The sequence below is a fragment of the Rhipicephalus microplus genome, chromosome 7 (assembly GCF_043290135.1).
Source record: "Rhipicephalus microplus isolate Deutch F79 chromosome 7, USDA_Rmic, whole genome shotgun sequence".
NCBI lineage: Eukaryota > Metazoa > Arthropoda > Arachnida > Ixodida > Ixodidae > Rhipicephalus > Rhipicephalus microplus.
Window position 1 is genome coordinate 81169482 of NC_134706.1, and position 18147 is coordinate 81187628.

An 18147-nucleotide genomic window follows, 5' to 3' on the forward strand; every position below is an offset into this window, starting at 1 on the left:
CGCGGTGTTTACCGTACACCGTGTTTTGAGGATCAAGTGCGAGGAATTTTGTGCACTGCTTTTCACTTTGTGTGTGTGTGTGTGTGTGTGTGTGTGTGTGTGTGTATGTGTGTGTGGGGGGGGGGGTGTAGTATGGGGTGGTGCTTCCAGTAAGGCGACACAGAGAACCGATACGCAATTAATCTTCGAGGTCCGCTGGTAGGTACTCAACTGCGAACGCTTAGTCACGCTGCGTATGCACTGCGGTGGTCTATTGGTTTTCGTACCCGAGTGCCCACCGGAAGGTCGCCGGTTCGAATACCGTCTGCGGCGGCCATATTTCGATAGAGGCAAAAGTGCCCGAGGCTCGTGTACTTAAGATTTCGGTGCAGGTTCAAGAACAACGGGTGGTCCAAATTTCCGGCGCCCTCCGCTAGGGTGGCCCTGATAATCATATCGTCGTTTTGGGCCGTCAAACCTCAGCAATTAATCTTAGTCACGGTTTAGTGGCCTCTGTTATCTCGCGACTTCCTCTGGGCGCGTGTCCGAGCTGGGACACTCTTATCGCGTGTGGTACAGAAAGGTCGAAGGTGGGGGCTCTTCTCTCTGTGACGTCATATCGCTGATTGGTTGTTATTGTATAGAAATGATAAGCATTTCAATTTTTGCAGGACGTGGCTGATTATAAGCTTTTAATTTCTGCCATACCATGATAGTTATTTCTATATATGAGCCTGGCAGCAATGCCAAGTTGGTTCTGGATTCGTGAAAAAAAAAATGACATACCGCGAAATGCAGTTGCTACTATTTACATGGTATCAGATAATTATTTTTTCGATGCCTGTCAGCGTTGGCTAGAACTGGTGATACTTTACAGCTGCCGTGTTTTCGCTGCGTTACTCCGTCGAACGTCGAAGTAATTGGTGTGACGTCATAAGAATAGACCGTGGGGCGAGTTGCTAATTCATGAACAAAAACTGCGCTTGTCTTGTAACATTCTTCTTGTTCCACGTTTTCTCGCGCTACTTCTATTGTTCATCATGACGTCAGAACATGCGTCTTCTGGCCGCTTGTTGTGGCGTCCACTCCCAGATTTATGAGTAGTTCTGCACGTCCACATCTGTAAGAAGCGGAGTTTGTAAGTTTATTTTAGCGGGATCCCGCTTAATTGCGCTTTCTGTATACCGTTCCGCGATCGCCGGCAAATATGCACATAATTAAACCTCGTTATAATGAAGCCTGACATAGCGATTTATCGGTTATAACTAACCAGATACGACCCTTGGTTGGCCAAGTTTCATTTCAGGGAGATATATATTTTTATAACGAAACCGAAAATGCTATAGCCGCTGTGATGTCGGCCCTAGCGAAATAATATGTAGTTCACGAAAGGCCGCAATCGGAAGGTAGCATAAAAATTTACATAAATATTGAAAAAAAACTACTTAAACACCATTCATGTTCATTTTTTTAATTATTAAAAAAATGCTGAAATATCGGTCGTACAGCGCGCGCACACACAAGCACACACACAAACACGCGCGAAAAGCTTGCGCCAGTACATGAACCGAAGTGCGAAATTCCGTCAAGAGACAGGGAAGCATTACCTCTTTTATAATGGTTTTGATCTCCCCAAATAATGCCTTCTTTAGTCTGGGATATTTGCGTAAGCGATAATGCCGATTCGACAGTACTTATGTTTATCTCTAATGTTACAACGAATACCGGATATAACGAACCATTTTGGTTACAATGCTACTTCGTTGTAACGAACTTCGAATGTAGCGTCTTTTCCGACATTTTCTCTACCCCCAGGCACTTTCAGCGGCCCGTGTATCGGTTCTTCGACTGCTGCCGTCTTCGCGAAACGTGTTTCTTTCTTTTAATCTTGTTCAACGCAGGTACTGACATTATTTACCTTTCCCCCTGCAACACGAGATAAACTCTTGGAAGTGTTTCGATTCCCACAGGTTCCGGGCCTGTCGCTAGTCCCTTGCTATTGCATAACTCGTCGAAAGTAGTCTCGGTGCACTGGAACGAGCAAAGATTCTGGATTCACTTGTTTTAAGTTTTTAAACTGGATGCAACTTGCCTTTTTTTTAAAATACACAGACGTGGTCAGCCTATGCCGTCCTCACTGTCTTTCTTATATTTTTGCCCACATTTTCTGTCTTTTTGTCTGTTATGTTTCGGTCAGGTGGCTTGGATAGTCAAAAGACGTTCCCCGTATCTGCCGTGGAGAGCTCTTGGGACGACTCCGCGCCAATCTATGCAAATGAATCGTTTATTTGTTTGCTCTCGCCTACTTCCTTTCTTTGTTTCTTTTTTCCGTTTGTCATTTTTGCCCGGAAGTGCACTAGTTTATAGAGTGCAGTATACGCTATAGTCTGTCAGTCCAGAAACTTGCCTGTCACGTGACCTAGAAGAGGGGCGTTTTCCCATACGACCGATGCGGAGGGGAAGCTTATCGCGTAGCGGTCATCGCGCTCTTGACCTGTCGCTTCATTGCCCGGCTGGCGACGCGAACGGACAAGTGACGCTCGCAGTGTACGGAGCTCTCGGCCTGCCTCGGGCAACGTCTGAGCACCTCCTGTTTCCTACCATTGCAGGGATTCCTGTCAGGCTTGCGATGTTTCCGCTGGCCTTATCATTTTTAATCAACTAAAGTGATTAGTTGTTTATTCTTTGTTTTTTCGTGTCATTCAGGGAGCGAGATTCTCATGGTCTGTGCCGAAGGCACCTAAGGTCATCTTCATCGTTTCAGTCTTTGTTTCTTCATGTTGTTTTGTTTATTTCTTTCGGTATGCATTCGTCCAGTGAAGCATAAACATATCTCCTACGATGATGTACATTTCACCGGCACCCGTGAGATTATCACCAGTGAATTGTTGCGGTTTCATTGAAAAACGCAAGGAAATTTAATTGAAGTTAGCTTCAATGTCAAGGTAGAGGTTACGAAGAATGAGCTGCGCTTGGACCAAGCAGCAGGAATGCTGGCGAATATTTGCGTCCCCATTCTACCTTGCCCTCCCTTCTTGGCACCGCCTCTCGCTGTGCAGAGAGAGAGAAAGAGAGAGATAACTTTATTTATCCCATCTTAAGGGTAAGGGGCTGCGAGAAAGCGACGGATCCTACTCGCGGTAGGCCTCTTCGACCACCTCAGCCCACTTCAGGATAGCCTCCTGAAGGTCGGGGTTGTAGCTGCGCATGGCAGCCTCCCACATATTTGTTTACGAAAACTCGGGGGGAGGGGAGTGATTTCGACATTGCCACGTAATGTGGTTAAGGTCCGCTTTCCTTACCGTACAAAACTTAGTCTGAATTAGGCTGTGCAGCATTTCCTGCGTCTCGACAGGGGGCATGTGCTACATACCCTTCGGGTTTGTTTAGATTTTTCTTTTGCACCCAACTGTCCATGCTCGAGACGCTGCGTACGGAACGCTATTGGCAAACACCTCGGGCATGGTAGTAACTGTCAACTAAAGGTACTAAAAGAAGCGCACTGTCGCCGATGCCACATTACATGAACCGCGTAGACGAGATGCTACCAATGAGATTTCAGTTGAAGGAAAATGACGTCTCCTCTGAAGCCGCCTATGAACGAAATTGCCGATCTGCCAGCGAGGCCTTCGCATCGGTGGTTTGTAACACCTTTCCCCCTCCCTCTCTCTCTCAGCTGTGTACTTCCCGCAGCGGTCGTCCTAATGACGATCCCATCAGCGACGCCGAAATGTCCGCAGGCGTCGTCGTCGTCTCTGCGGAACGCTTCTCGGTTGGGCGAGCTCGCCGTCTCTCGCGCAATAACCCTCGGGGTCTCCTCTAATGGGCTGCTGGTGGAACCCTCTCGCGTCGACAAGGCCGAACGCTAACGACGCCTTCGTCGTCGTCGTCGGTACACCTGTGCGCGTTGCGGCCAGCTTTGCACAGGTTGCAGGTGCGTAGAAGGGCGTCACCTCGGTGGCGGACCGGCCTGTGGTCGCCGAGTCGTCTGCGAGGCGTACGATGTAGTACACACGTCGGATGTAAGGTGCGTCTCTTCCATCTCTCTCTCTCTCTCTCTTTCTCTCTGGTTTTTGTAGCGCGATCAGCGTGCCTGGCGGCGTCGGTGGCGCGTTGGCGTTCGGTGTCGGTTTCCTCGTCTCGGTCTTTCGGAATTTGACCCGAAACCCGGATTCGCGTGCTCTCTCTCTCTCTCACCCTTCTCCTGTTTCGCCGTGTTTTGCAAAATGTTGGCACGTGTTTCGCACGCTCTTTTACAACTTTTTTATTTCCTTTCTTTTTCAATTTAGACTGCTGTAGGGCAGGCACGGCTCGCCACACGTGTGTTTTAGTGAGAGCGATATAAAAAAAAAGGCAGTGATTCAGCGTTGCCAGTTCCGCTTTTAATACGTGGATCTCGGCTTCTTATTTGCAGTCACTTTCCAGTTTTTCAGGCGGTTGTTCGCGTTGTCTTTTCTTATTTATTGGGGGAGGGGGGTTGAGTCTTATTCACTCTAAAAAAAGAGCGAGTAAAAAGGGTGTCTTTTTATCCCACAACAATAATCGTCATCTATAATACGTTCCATCCTTGCACTATCGCCCCGCGCCCGGTAAATTCCGGTCACGATCGACATGCCCATTATCAGGGTTACATTGCATTCTCCATAGGAAAGTGACCAGTGCCGAGTTTTCAAGAAAGGAAGCGCACGCAAGCCTCATGACGATTATTGTTGTGGAACTAAAAGACACCCTTTTTACTCGATATTTTTTGAGAGTGTTGGCTTTCGCTTAGCGAACATTGTTATCTGAGTGATCAGTGATCATTACGTTCTTTTGTAAAGCGTTCGTCGTTCACTAATACCCCCCCCCCCCCCCCCCCTTTTTTTGATAACTTTGAGTAGTTGAGTGTTGAAATCAAACATGCGTAGGGTAATCAACAACTAAAACAAATCATGTAGTGGCGAACGTGCATTAAACAGAATGGAGGAGAGTACCCTGGGGACAACGTTAAAGAGCGTGTTCTTTCGGTTCGTAGTTGCGCGCACTTTTGCCTGCTACAATAAGCCGTTTTTTTTTCAAGTGCGCTTTGTACTTCAGCGACATTTTTATCTAGTTAAAATATCTGTAGGAACCCGCGTGACGTAAGAAATTCCACAATGTATTATTTTTTGTATTTTGGTGACATTGGCTCGGTGACATTTTCTGAGACTTCTTGGTCTAAGTTTGTGGCACCCACAGATTACAACGTACTTTGATTTTATCGATTAGAAGCTACGTGTAGGACCTGAGACGTCTTAAAAAATTGATGACGTCACGGTGTTTGGTGCGGGGATCTCAAGGTGGAGTCTCCACCCGCAGTCTCTTTTCGCGTGCTTTCTCGCTTACCAAGTATCGTGCCGCGGTAAGAGTGGTGTTCTCGGTATTGTGAAACTGTACTTTACTAATACGGTCAAAAGCGTCTCGCTCTTAACTATACTTTTAAGGCCCGACCACACGTACGCGTTGCAGCGCGTCAGCGCGCGGCTTTCCGACCGGGCGCCGCTGCATCCTTTCCCGATCGAGAGAGGGTGCGCAGCTTCATGTAGCATGGCCTCCGAGATTGCGGGCGCACAGCGGGTACCACGCCGCGCGCCCGCAATCAGGGAGGCCATGCATGAAGCCGGCTGACACGCTCTAACGCGTACGTGCGGTCAGACCTCTAATGCGTAGTGGTTTTTCATGCCTACGCGCTTCATGTCCGGGCCATGCCCATGTCCTCTTGATTTCGACCGAGATGCGCTTAACAGCTGCAGTGTTTGTTCCATGACCCACTATGCTTGTGATGTGTGGTGCGCGTTCAAAGTGCGCGCCTTCGAAAAGTGCGCGTCACGGAAAAAAAAAAAAACAAAAGGAGAAATACCAGAGTGCACGTGCGGGGCTGCTTAAACAAGAATGACGACGTTAAAGAGCGTCGAGCACGAGGATGCGTGGCAGGACGTGAAGTAAACAAAAGGTAAAACATCCAATGGGCAGCGAACACGGAGATTTCAAGGCCCAATGGCTTGACACCACGAGACAGCAGTATCTCCAATGAGAACGAGACAAGTGGGCCAGAGCTGAAGCAGGAGCCTGAGCAGACCAGAGCAAGGGGAGTTCGAAGAAGACGGGGCAAGCGGAAGGTCGTCACCGGACCGGGCGCTGAAGATGGGCCGTCGGGCGTAGGACCCGAGCCTGCAGGTCTTCAACCGGCCGGGGCCTCCTGCCGTCGTGTTCCCGCTCCAAAGGACCGTGGCCATCCGGTCCTGAACTCCTTTCCAGAGCCTGCGGACTTCGGTTCCGGCAGGCGAGCTACAGCCGTCGGGCTCCGGGCCCGAGCTGTGCGCCCAGCTGCTTGACTAGGTCGACCCTGGTTCTCTGACGCGTCACCACCAGCCTGCGTTCTCTCGTCACAGACGGGTCCACACTCCTAAAGCCAGAGCCACCACGTTCCGGCCTGGTTTCTCGACGTGTCGTCAGCAGCCAGCGTTCCTTCATCCCCGTCCTGCCCGCGTCCTGAAGCCGGAATCACCGCGTTCCGGTTTGCTCATCGTCGGCGGAATCCAGCGTGTGGGTGAGACCGAACAGATATCTTGCGCTACTCCCATCACTCAGCCCCTTTCGAACGTTTGGTTTAGTTACTGACTTTGAACGTTTTTGTTGGGTGTTTACAGATGTGTTTCGTCATGTCCAGTCAACTGTTTATTAAGTGTTTTGTTTTGTGAGGAATCTTTGTCTTTTTACTTTTCAATTAAACTTTTTGTGTGTTTCTTGGAAACCGAACGGCTTTGTCCTTATTAACAAAACTCTCTGAGGCTCAGCCCGGGAGAAAAACAAATCAGCAACAAGAACCCTGCATCACAAATTGGCGTCCGCCGCGACAGGACAAAGTCGTTTGTTTTTCCAGTAGATTTTTTTGACGCGGTTAACACGATGACGAACACGTGGGAGTTAATTGAGTTGGCGGATAAAATGGGACTGACGGGAGCGGAGTTTAGAGTATGGTACGCGGAGCGGATGGAGAGGGAGCGTGAGGAACGGGCTGCGATATGTGACGCTAAAAAGCAGCAGATTGCATTGCAAACACACGCTAAGAGAGAGGAGTTCGAGCGAGAAACACGGGCTAGGAGAGAGAAGCTCGAGCGAGAGACACGCGCTAAGAAGGAGCAGCTTGAGCTAGAAATGCGTGAAAAGAAAAGGCTGCTCGAGATAGAGATGCGCGAAAAGAAGAGACTGTTGGAACTAGAATATGAGGATTTGCAGCAGTGGCTTGAGAGGGAAAACGCTGAATATACGTGGTCTGAGAGCCAGAGTAGTCAACCAGTGGATGAGGTGTGCTCTGAAAGCAGTTACATCGGGAGCGATTTGAATTTACGTGAGACTGACCCTGTACCTCGTCATGACCTTTCGCTAGAGAAAGAAACTCTGAAAGAGTATGACAGGGAGGTAAACAGTCAAAAGACTAGGAGACTCGATAAGCTTATTGAAGCGCAGGAATGCTTCGTGAGCATGGAACAAGAACGTTCCATTCAGAGTAAAGGGTATTTTGAAACCTGTGAGAGGTCAAGCGCACTTTATTCAGAGGTAGGATTGCCTCTGAATAGCTCCGCTGAAGGAGCAATAAAAGGTCTCCTAGGTAATGCCGGCGAATGCCATAATGAAAGCTCTGATGTAGCAGCTACCTATTGTTTTGGGCCACTGGAGATAGCAACAGACGCTACGGACATGGTTTTTCACCATGATTATAACTTGCCCATACAGAGAGATGGCTTGTGTTCTCGGGAAATTGTAGATGATGCTTTTAGAAGAATATTGGAGCAAAATGCAAAAGCACGTGTTGAAGAACAGAGAGTAGAGTTGCGATGTAGGTCAGCTATATGTGACAATGAGGGTAATCACGATGACCCAGGCAGAAGGGTTGAAAGTATTGATGAACAAGCAATACAGAAAGCTGAAGGGATGGAAAGTGAACCAGAAGGCAGTAATGGTCCAGCAGGTTATTGTACGAGGAAGGACGCCGACTGGTGCTCTTTGGCATCTTCGGTTGAAGAGGTCGCTTCTGTTAAGATGTCTCAACGATTAGCGGCTTACGAGCTCAAGCAAGGCGTTCGTGGGAAGGATGAAATGATTCAGGCGTGGTTGTACTGGTGCGCCTGGAGGCAACGCCTCCGACTGGCATACAGACATTCCAGCGTGTATGCTTGTGATTTCGAGGTTGGGAACCTGGTGATACACAGCTTTAGGTTCATACGAGCTTACGGTCGAGAATTCTTCCACTGGCTTCCGATTCCTTACTCTTGTCAAATGGTTAGAGCAGTTAAACGTCTTGTACGGGACGCTATAACTTAAGCGTCAAATTCGATTTCCCGCTGGTTTCTTTTGGATCTTGCTTGCGGACCATGGAAGGGTGTTGCTTGTAAATATTTGAAGAAGTTACATGCAATGTAACATTAACATGATGTATAGTTTTTGAGATGATAGGGTATATATGATAAAAAAAAAAAAAAAAAGGGGTGGTGTACTACTAATTTGGGGATTTTCACAATCCGCTAGATGTGTCCATACTTTTTCTCACTTCTTGCGTATTTTGAGGTTAGTGAATGTGGACCTTTGGGCAATGCAGTGAACTGTGTGGCGGACATATGTGGGTAAATTGTGGTGCAGTGCGAAACGTGCACTCAACGGCAGTTTTTTTTTTCTTCTCGAAAAAAAAAAAAACTTTTCTTATTGTTGTTGGTTGAATGTTACGTTCTGTGGACTCGGTGTTTCGACGTGAGACATGTCAACGAAGAAGCAGTGTGGTGCCATCGGTGTGATGTGTTGAACTGCGTGGTGCAAATATGTGGTGTAATTGTGACGTAGTGCCGAACGCGCACTCATCGGCAGTTTTTTTTTTCTAAAAAAAAAACTTGAATGAAAGGGGGGCGTATGTGATGTGTGGTGCGCGTTCAAAGTGCGCGCCTTCGAAAAGTGCGCGTCACGGAAAAAAAAAAAAACAAAAGGAGAAATACCAGAGTGCACGTGCGGGGCTGCTTAAACAAGAATGACGACGTTAAAGAGCGTCGAGCACGAGGATGCGTGGCAGGACGTGAAGTAAACAAAAGGTAAAACATCCAATGGGCAGCGAACACGGAGATTTCAAGGCCCAATGGCTTGACACCACGAGACAGCAGTATCTCCAATGAGAACGAGACAAGTGGGCCAGAGCTGAAGCAGGAGCCTGAGCAGACCAGAGCAAGGGGAGTTCGAAGAAGACGGGGCAAGCGGAAGGTCGTCACCGGACCGGGCGCTGAAGATGGGCCGTCGGGCGTAGGACCCGAGCCTGCAGGTCTTCAACCGGCCGGGGCCTCCTGCCGTCGTGTTCCCGCTCCAAAGGACCGTGGCCATCCGGTCCTGAACTCCTTTCCAGAGCCTGCGGACTTCGGTTCCGGCAGGCGAGCTACAGCCGTCGGGCTCCGGGCCCGAGCTGTGCGCCCAGCTGCTTGACTAGGTCGACCCTGGTTCTCTGACGCGTCACCACCAGCCTGCGTTCTCTCGTCACAGACGGGTCCACACTCCTAAAGCCAGAGCCACCACGTTCCGGCCTGGTTTCTCGACGTGTCGTCAGCAGCCAGCGTTCCTTCATCCCCGTCCTGCCCGCGTCCTGAAGCCGGAATCACCGCGTTCCGGTTTGCTCATCGTCGGCGGAATCCAGCGTGTGGGTGAGACCGAACAGATATCTTGCGCTACTCCCATCACTCAGCCCCTTTCGAACGTTTGGTTTAGTTACTGACTTTGAACGTTTTTGTTGGGTGTTTACAGATGTGTTTCGTCATGTCCAGTCAACTGTTTATTAAGTGTTTTGTTTTGTGAGGAATCTTTGTCTTTTTACTTTTCAATTAAACTTTTTGTGTGTTTCTTGGAAACCGAACGGCTTTGTCCTTATTAACAAAACTCTCTGAGGCTCAGCCCGGGAGAAAAACAAATCAGCAACAAAGAACCCGCATCACAATGCTCTTTCCATGCTTCGTCTGCATGGGAATTGAAATGGCCGCAACGGCGCAGAAGCGAGCGTCTTTCTCTTCTATGTACGTTTTAAAAATTCATTCCGTCGACGTCCTCGGCTATACGTGACTGTGTGTTTACGGATAAAAAGTACACTTCTGGTGACAGTGACACATCGACCTCACAAGTTGCGACGTGGACGTAGATATATGATAATAAATGGCTCGATGGGACAAGCGTGCCTTTTTTTTTGTTTTTTGCATATCCGCTCGGGTAGTTTTATTTCAAGGCATGAATCGTCGATAGTGCCTGAAATTTTGACACGGCGCGCAGGCTTTCGCTGCGATCGCCAACGTGCTGTCTGCGATTCGGCGGTGTCACACATATAAATTATACTCCTGTCACGCATGATAAGGCATCCTAGCATCATCCGATGCATGCATAAAGAATTTGCGAAGCTGATTTTTTGTTTATGCACCAGATGAAATTCGCAACTGCATATATTACATGTGCCATTCGTCAGGCGAAGCGCCGATGATTTCCCAAGTGTGTACCGTTTCCCAAGTGTGTACCGTGTGTAAGTGAATATGTGAATGCGTCTTCTTTTCCTTTTTGTTGCGTGTTGGCGATTATGAAAGCTGCGTTTTCTTATGCGATTACGATTGCCATCACATCGATGCCATCCTCACGCCGGGAAATCACCTGCGGAAATATACGCTGGCGTTGGTGCGAAAACAAACAAAGCAAACAAGTTATTTAAGGGTAGCATGCAGACATTGAGGTGAAGGATCGCCGGAACGCGCGCGTATTTCGGATCAACGGGCGCGCGAGTTTTCGTTATTTCAGTCGGCGTAAATCTTTTGTGAGTGCCGAAGGGATTATCCTCTTGACGAATACGACTGTAACGGAGCAGCCTTTTAAATAGGCATTAGTACGGCGAATATCTGAACGTATATACCTTTTTTTTAAATGATTCAGTGATTTATATATATGCTTATCAGGCTCATCGTATCAGGGGTGAAAGCATTGCGCTGCTTAGCTTGAAGGTACAGGTTCGAATTCCGGTGCAACGGTAGTTGCGTTTTGATTGGAGCGAAGTGCAAGAATACTTGTGTATACCCTTAGCATTAAGGGCACGAAAAAATTAAGCTGTTTCAGATCAAACCGAAGAAGCCCCCCTTCCAGCGTTCCTCGTAAGTTTTCGCAGTTTTATATGAAAGACCCAGATTTGTTATCACTTGCGGACGCGCACCGAAATTTCGTGTAACGCAAATTTTCAGGATTAACTTTCAAAATTTGTTGGACTTGTAGGTCTGGAATGCGGGTTGATTTTCTGTCGACTGACAACCTACGTACACCCACGATACATTTGTTGATTGGTCTAGTATATATAGTACTCGCTGTAGGAATATAGTTGGTACATGTTTTAGTATCCATCGGTAGGAAACTGGGCCCCAAAACACTACCACGCGAGAGCGCCAAGGAACGCATAGAAATTCGTTGGTGAATGAAATAGCAGAATGCCGCCGTTGAAGTGCTGTGACCCCTATAGAGTTTATAGGCTGACTTTTCGAACGTATAACATGTATAAGCGGTAAGTTAATGCAGGATGTTTTCAAGGTGGGCTGCGAAACCACGCAAGGTCATGCAGGTGTTTTGTTTTAGAGCTGTACGTTAATTGAGTCTTGTCTTCATGCTCGAACGAGCTCGTGAGTTGATGACAACGGTCATTGCCACTCCGCCAATGGTATATGTATGCATGGCACTACACGAACGCCGATTGTATAGGTGTTTATCGTACTCAATAGCATAACTGCAAACGCGTTTCCTCGTTGCGTTCTCGTGGGACTATAGCGTCGCGTGATTTGCGACCGTTGTCGCCACTGACGACAGTCGAGCCATCTGCCGTCGTGTGCTCCGCAATTACGAAACCGGTGGTGCGTCTAAAATTACGTTCCGCTTCTGATGAAAGTCCTGCGCGGATGTTGACTCGTGTGGAAAACGACTATAATTCCGGAAATACTGTCAACCTTGTAAGACGTCGACACAGCATTCACTTTTCCAGCGGTCGAGTCGGGCTCATTTCTGGCTTATGAGTCGTCTTATAGTTCAACACGAGCGCTCTGCACGTTCTGCTCGTTTGTCTGCCGAGTGTCAATGAACTGTAGGCGTAAATACATTATAAATATCATTAATTCGATGCCGGAGAAGTGTGCACGTGATCGGCAACACTGGTAGCCACACATAATTCTGTGGAATCTAATTATAGACACTCTAATCAACTGTCGTAACATAGCTCTTGATATGATAGTGGCTACTAGTATCACTGAACTGCTGGTGTGAACCATTACCGTTCAGAGTACCACCAAAAGGAAAGGGTAAATGGCTGAGTTCAACCCCACGCCCGCACCGGAAATTTACCATTTTTGCATGCGTACACACGTGCAAACTGTAGGCTCAAATTTACATTAAACATGGTTGACCCCCTCCCTCCGCCTTCCCCTCGAAAGAACGCCCTTGGTGTCGGCTGTAGTCTCTTTTCGAAAACTTTTTTTTTTGCGCGATAGTTTAATGGGTCTGATCCACTTGCGGCCACCTGTTCGGCCACCGCGCGCCGGCTGCAGTTGCTTGCATGCACTGGCTCTAGCCTGCCTTGTGTATTTACGGCGGGATCGGCACGCGAAGCGGCCACTTAAAAGATCTCCGCCTTCCGTTTGGCCCTGCATCTACAAAAGTAAACAAGTCAACAGATAATTATGAAGGGGAGGGGGGGAGGGAGGGTTCAGAGGTTGCGGTTGCGTGCTTAACGCTTGACTAGCGGTGTGTGGATAGTGGCCCCCTGCCAGGTGTCGGAGTTGACGGCCGCTAAACATCTGTCGCGGAAGCCATCCGGGCCTCTTGTCATTGTCCGGTGACGCTGTTCGTTTTCTCTTCGGCGCCGATGGCCTTTATGTTCCTGTCGTTAGCCCGCTTGTAATAGACGAGGAATAGATCTCGTCTCCTTTGGAATTCTAGTTTGGAGTTCTCTCTAGACGAAAAAATCTTGTGTATCTTCGTTAAGGTGAATTCATTGATTGACACATACATTTTGAATATCACCTGACTTTCTTTGAAGAAGCACGTAAACTCTCTTGTTCATGTCTCTTGTTCCTATCATTGTTCATATCTCTAGAATTACAGCCACACATCATATCACTGTTCATATCTCTAGACTATTGAAATGGCGCTCTTTGGCCATCAATTGGCCCTTGCGCCATTAAAAAGCGCTCATCATCATCATCTTTGGAGAGTCTTCTTGCCGGCAAGAAAGTTAAGGTGTCTCTTTAGAGAGAGTTTTGTAAGTGGCAAGTCAGGTCTCAACGAATGTGTAGGGCGAAACATGTCTCTTCTTTTTTTTTTTTTTTTCATAGTGTGTAGCTATGTGCATGGGATATCAGATACGTATGGCAGCTTTTGTAATGCACATATAATAGCACAAGGCACACCTGCACATCTCATCTTAACGTCGTACCAAAAAAAAAACGAAAAAAAAAAGAGACGCGGGTTCTGTCGTGGCCGCGGTGGTCTCACCTCGATACAGGCAGTATACCAGAGGCCTCTTTACTGTGCGATGGCGGTAGAGAGGCAATCGAATGTCGGTGCACAGTCTCCACGGTGGTCTAGTGGCTATGATACTCGACCGTTCACCCGCAGGCCGTGGGTTCGAATCGCGGCCGCATTTTTGATGAAGGCGAAAATGCTTGAGTGTGCTTAGATTTCGGTGCGCGTTAAAGAAAACTTCGCGTGATCCAAGTTTCCGTAGGCCTCCACCATACGGCGTCACTCATTTTCTTACCGTGGTACGTTAAACCCCAACAATTATGATTAATGTAAAACGTCGGTGCATGTTAAGAAACGCCAGATGGTCGGAACTGTCAAGAGCCCCGCCCCCCTTCCCCCCCGTTTTATGTGGCGTCTCTCGTTTCCCGAATCGTTTTGGGACGTTATAAACACCCACACACCGACAAACGATCCTGATTTGAATGAGTGAGAACGAGCTTGTTTCGCAGGGAGCAGGAGTTCTCCCGGTGTTGATAACACACTAGTTCAAAGCATGCTTCATGTAAAAAGGTTCGGCTAGTCGTGTTTATTGGTCCGGAATCGCTCTTACAAAGGCTCCCACGTGGTAGCAGCTTACGTAAACGAGATTACAAGAGAGAGGTTTTTCTTTCTTTTTTTTCTTATTCATGGCTTCGCTGTTTTCGTCGTCGTTACCGTCGGCAACAGTACTGGACGATAGCGCCGCCTCTTCCCTGTTTTTTTTTTCTCTCTCGTCGTTTCTCTGGGCTTTGCGAGCGACAGTTTCCGCCTATGTCGACGGCAGCGTGCAATAATTATCGCCGCGTTGGGCCCACAGGCCGCGTTTCCGAAACAGCAATAAAGAAACGCAATTATCTCGTGGTAGCGTTTGTCGACGGCTAATCAGCGCGGCGGTGGCGGACGGACGAAGTTGGGGCGCGTGGCTTCCTGGTTAATAAAAAAAAACAAAAAAAAAAACTCTGCACGCATCTTGATAGGACTTCTGGGAAAGCGCCGCCGCAGCCTTTCCGTTGGATGTGACGGTGACGGCATCGGAAACGGAAACAAGGCGTCTCTTCCGCTTCCCGGGAGGCGTGCTTAAATGTAGCTCTCCCGCGTCATTCGCTTGTCCTGTTTTCAACGTTGGTGTTAACTATATAGGATAGTGTGTGTGTGTGTGTGTGTGTGTGTGTGTGTGTGTGTGTGTGTGTGTGTGTGTGTGTGTGTGTGTGTGTGTGTGTGTGTGTGTGTGTGTGTGTGTGTGTGTGTGTGTGTGAGAGAACTACAAAGCACTGGTGAGCACGTTTGATGCCACGGACGAACTTTGCTGTATATGAGAAGTTTAATAAGGATACTTGGAGGGGGCCAGGGGGCCGGTTTTCTGTGGTGAAGGAACTTTTGTTCGATCCCTTGTTCTTTCTGGGGTCTTTGCTCCTTCTCCACGACACACCTGCGTATAGTTCGGTGCCACCGGAGACGGGACGCGAACGCTTCCCGTATAGTCGATCCCGCTTCCCTTTTCCACGCCTGGAAGCCAAGCTCCTGAATGGCTCTTATCCAAGGTGTGTTTCCTCGCTACCTACAACACGAGATAAGCTTTTGCGCTATGCCTTCGAAAGTTTTCTACAGTTGTAGTAGAACAGTTTCAACGCGATGCAACCGTATAACGACAATCGTATAACGCGCAGTGTTGTCCCTCTGGCGGCGGGAACTGCACACAACCGCGCGTTATACCATTGTCGCAAACTAACGCAACATGAAGCTCGTAAAAGAAAGTTCTTTAATAAAAAAAAGGCCCTTCGATAACACTTCGAAAAACCTACAGTGTATATACGTATGCGCCGTGTATATTTCGCTCACCGTCCCGTCTCTCTATTTTTTGAACTGCTTTTCACAGATAAGACGACCTTAGCAGAGCAAGCGGAGTTTGGCGCCGCGTTGTGTGTGTTTCCCCCCGTATTTTCAGATATTTCTCGTGCCCCCCTCCCCCCAATGTCATTTCCCGTTATTTGCAGACGCCGATGCGTCGTTCCGCTGTGTATGCGGCGGAGCGGACGCACTCCCCGTTTTGGTCGAGTTCCTTCTGGGCTCTCTTCTGTCGTCCGTGTTGTGCATTTTCGTGGGGTTGTCGATCGTCGACCTTTCTTCGCAATAAAACAACGGTTCACTACGGTGACTTGTACGAAAAAAAAAAAGTGTACAGAAGTCGAACGTATATATAGAAAAGGCTACCTTCTAAGTAAGTCGGACGAAGAAAAGAAAGAAAAAAAAAAAAGGCATTGAAAACGGGCGGACTCGTCGCGACGGCCTGCACCACGGTGTGACACACCAACCACCCTTCTTTACGTCTCTCTCACTCCGTTATTTACTTATTTTCCTCTTTTGTACAGTTTGTGATCATCTTTCGACGCCGCTTCTGTCTGCTACAACGCCCGAGGATGAGGGTGCGGTCGGGTTTTGCGGCTGTGGTGGTCGAGGTATACTCGCCACGTGGGCCACAGTTACACCCCTGGGCTGGACCATCAAAACGGCACCGTCGCTTGCGCGGCGGGTCACGTGTCATTCTCACGCGGCCTCCTAGTAGGAAAGGGGGGACGGGTGAGGGTTCAGAAGGCTATACGCTGTCTCTCCTTCAGCATGAGGAGGAGGAGGAGGCGCAGTGGGCGTGGTGCCTTGGAGCTTCACTCTATTTGAGGATTTCCCTTTAAATGTGCTTCTTCGAAAGCAGGGCGTGATGAGCATTGATAAGCACCCTACTCACAACGGCGCGGTAACGCACCCGTTTTTCCGCCTCCTCTGTATGCACTTTACACCGTAGCGAGTTCTGTTGGTTGGTGTATCGTTGAAGCGGTGATGTATTCAGTTTGACTCGTTTATTTCGTTGTTCTTTTTTTCTTTTATCATCGATCGATGACTGCGTGTGCGAGTGGGTGCGCGCTTGGTTGCATGCGGATATTGCCAAGTTTGCGGGCGGCGAAGTTAGCCCGTAGTCGGGGTCACCGCGCTTCTGCCTCTTGTAACGGTGTGATCTTTCTTTCTTTCTTTCTTTCTTTCTTTCTTTCTTTCTTTCTTTCTTTCTTTCTTTCTTTCTTTCTTTCTTTCTTTCTTTCTCTTCTGCCATATAGATGACCTGGCGTTGTTGTACTTTGCATAGACAGCGAGCTGCTGCATACGTTCGTGCACTCGCAGCGCCCAGAGATTCGTTTTCTTTTTTTTTTTTCGTTTTTGCTGGAAGTGCCTGACGGCGCTGTCGTCGTGGACCGTTTTCCTTTGCCTATTAAAAAAAAAAAAAAAACGACACGGGCCTTCTTCGCCCTTTCTCTCTCGAGCGAACGGGTCCGGTGCCTTGTTGTCCTGCGCGTCCCAGTTTTTTTTTTTGCAACCGCGCTCGAGTCTTTTCATCTCGTCCTCCCCAACGAGCAGACACTGATCATACAATCAAGTGCCAGCCGCTGCGAAATAGCGGCACTGTTATAAGACGAGTGCTTATTCTACCTTCAAAACAGGGCAGAGAACTTAACAGCCTTCAAACATTAATTGGGAGTGGACTCGCATGCAGCCTGTCGCTACAGCTGATAGATGGCGTTAGTTTTTCCGCGGATATCTTGATGTCATCGAGGTATCTTTATTACAGTGGGTTCAATTAACTGTACTAAAGGCGGAGGGGGGGGGGGGAGGGGGTGTCTAAGCGTGAGCTCAATGGAAGTGGTGACGTCAGCCGCGCAGTACGGAGTCAGCGTTATTCAAAATAAGTAACATTTCGGCTCGTTTCATTGGATTAACTGCAGCGGCGCAGAATTCCAGGTCGACGTCACCTGCCGTAGGAGTCAAGTGACCCGAATATAAAAGCCACATACGAAGTCATAGAAATTGAAGGAATAATGCTGGTTAATACCAGTTTAGCTCCCCGCATGTATGATCTATCTCTCATCATATTTTATCTTATCTCGCTCCCTCTCTTTCTCGCGTGCGCGCATTTGCTGATGCAGGTGACATACTTTGAAGCTGTGTAGAGTTTTTGAGGCAACCATAAAATGAAGAGAATAAAGCATCGACGTCTATAGGTGACAGAGAGCGGACATTCAAGAAAACATTTGTGCCCTTCTCCGCTTGGAAAACGGATGATTGGACGAGTTGGTGATTCGTGATGCTTTGCAGTACGAACGCGATACGTAGACGGGGACAGCTAAGACAAGCGCCTGTCTTAGCTGTCCCCCTCGCGCTCGTATTTCGAACCGTCCACTTGGAAACACGAGCACACCTACAAGGTATACCGCAATGCTGTCACCTGCCGCGGTGGTTTTGCAGGCATTGTGTACTTGCTTATTACATTTGAAATTTGAACCACTGCAATAAAGAAAAAAACAATGTTGCTTTATTGATTATGGTGCACCGCTGCTGATGCGAAGGTCGCGGGTTCGATTCCCGGCCGCGGCGGCTGCACTTTTGATGGAGGCGGAAGTCCTCGAGGCGCGTGGGTGCTTGGATTAAGGTTAAGATTAAGATTAAATTAAAAATCCCAGGTGGTCGACATTTGCGCAGTCCTCCACTATGGCGTCCCCGAAAACCATATCGGGGGTTTGGGACGTTACACTCAATAATTACTAATACAAATTGTTAAAGTACCATAAT

The 18147-nt window shown here is 48.3% G+C and overlaps 1 protein-coding gene across 1 annotated transcript in view; it reads left to right on the plus strand.

The window, feature by feature from the left end:
- Positions 1-18147, plus strand: part of step (cytohesin steppke) — a 90694-nt gene that overhangs the window by 7390 nt on the left and 65157 nt on the right. The gene's annotated exons all lie outside the window — the stretch shown is intronic.